General features: G+C 38.2%; 1 non-coding gene across 1 annotated transcript; it reads right to left on the bottom strand.

The window, feature by feature from the left end:
- Positions 1 to 1,639: 1,639 nt before the first annotated feature.
- Positions 1,640 to 1,747, bottom strand: LOC112713135 (small nucleolar RNA R71). The gene has a single exon (XR_003158110.1). It is a non-coding gene; the product is annotated as a small nucleolar RNA R71 (small nucleolar RNA).
- Positions 1,748 to 2,051: the final 304 nt, after the last annotated feature.

The raw sequence follows: 2,051 nt of genomic DNA, 5'->3' as shown, positions 1-2,051 counted from the left end.
GAATCTGAAACCAGCGATTTTTGACCCTATTTCGGCCCAGTTTTCGGCCCGGAACAGCAGACCAGAGTCAGAGAATATGCAGAAACAACAAAGAAGACATTCATGGAGTAGTTTTAGATCTAGTTTTTGACTCTCTTAGGTTTTTTTCTCTCTAGTTTTAATAATTTTAATTTTCAATTGATCTTAGCATTGGAACATTGAGAAGAGTTATTTTCCTCATCAAGACTTCATCACTCTAGTTTGTTCTCTTAACTTGGTTTTATTCTTCCATGTTCTTTGTTATGTTCAATTTTGTCATTCAGATATTTTTATGATTAATTAATGCAAGGATTATTTCTTTTTAATTTAAATTCCATTCCAATAATCATGTCTTCTTTTAATTCCCTTTCATGTGCCATGGATTCTTTATTTACAATGCGTGAGTAGTTTCATTACTTGATGGGGAGTTGATTAAAAGAAACTCTTGAGTTGGAAGGATTGAAAGAAAAATTTGTAATTGGGTTAAATGTTGGATTGCTATCCTGTCACCGACGCCAATCCCTTTGAACTAAGTGGGTTGCAACTTGTGAACAGATCTGGCATTTCTACTTGTTTGACTTTCTCTTACCTAGTAAGGGATAACCAAATAGAACAACTATTAATTATAAATTAATCTTACAATCACACCATCAATGATAGAAATTCTAACCAATCAATTCCCAGTCAAGGCCTCTTATTTTTATTATTTAAAATTCCTCAATTTAAATCCCAACTTACTTAGCTCATCTCTTTTTGGAATATCTGATTAATAAAATAGCACATTTTTCTGCAACTCGTTGGGAGACGACCTGGGACATAAAACTCCCAGTAATTTTAATTTAAACTTTCAGTGACATATTTCTAAATTGATAGGCAGATTTTCGGTGAGTTAAGAACTATACTTGCAACGTAACCATTTTAATAAATTTTTAATTCACCAGCTTCTGCACTCCATCAATTTTTGGCACCATTGCCGGGGAGTCGCAATAGAGTGCTTATTTTATTAATTAGAATTTATTTATTTGCATTTTCTTTAATTTTGCTACTATGAGCTACGTGTTTCTTCTGTCAAATGACACGTTCACTTCCTGATCCGCGCTTGCTAATATTCGATCCTGAAATTGAAAGAACAATTTCACGAATAAGGCGAGAACAGCGTAGGTTAGTCCGCTCTGAAGGCGGATCTGAAAGTGAATCTGAGGAAGAAACCAGCCCCCGTTCTACTGATTCAGTTGTTTTACGTGCAGAAAACATGGCAGCTAGAAGAATTACCATTCAGGAGGAAGGAGCTCCTGATTTTACACTGCAACTGTTTCAAGCGCATCATCCAGTGGTAGCTACGAATTTTGAAATAAAGACCGCACTGCTAAATTTGATGCCGAAGTTTCATGGCCTACCTGCTCAAGAGCCTATCAAGCACTTGAGAGATTTTCAGGCAGCCTGTTCTACTGTCAGGCGTGATGGCGCTGATGAAACTTCAATTTTGCTGAAAGCTTTTCCGTTCTCTCTTGAGGGAAAAGCAAGAGAGTGGTACTACACGCAACCTCTAGCAAACGTATCCAACTGGGATACACTCAGAAAGGAGTTCCTGGAGAAATTCCTCCCATCTGAAGTTACTGATAAACTGAGGAAGGATATCTCTACAATTGTTCAGGATGACAATGAGACTCTCTTTGAATACTGGGAGCGCTTCAATAATCTTCTGGAAGCATGCCCCCACCACATGATTGACAAGATTGTGCTACTCAGTTATGTCACACAAGGTATGAGACCCCAAGATAAGACCACGTTGGAAAGTGCCAGCAATGGGTCAATGAAGAAGTATAAGACCACTGATGAAGCTTGGCAATTGATCAGTGATTTAGCTGAATCTACTCAGAACCACAGATAGAAGCAAGGCCGTTCAAGGGCCGTTGCAGAAGTATCTTCTGGCATAGAGACTGCTGCTCTAAATCGAAGCATCTGTGAAATGACCAACCTGCTGAAGCAAATGCAGTTAAATCAACAAGCTCAGCAAACTCAACCGCAGCAAA

The sequence above is a fragment of the Arachis hypogaea genome, chromosome 9 (genome assembly GCF_003086295.3).
Source record: "Arachis hypogaea cultivar Tifrunner chromosome 9, arahy.Tifrunner.gnm2.J5K5, whole genome shotgun sequence".
In the NCBI taxonomy this organism is placed as follows: Eukaryota; Viridiplantae; Streptophyta; class Magnoliopsida; order Fabales; family Fabaceae; genus Arachis; species Arachis hypogaea.
Note: the sequence above shows the minus strand (reverse complement) of the source record. Positions and strands in the feature narration are given on the sequence as shown.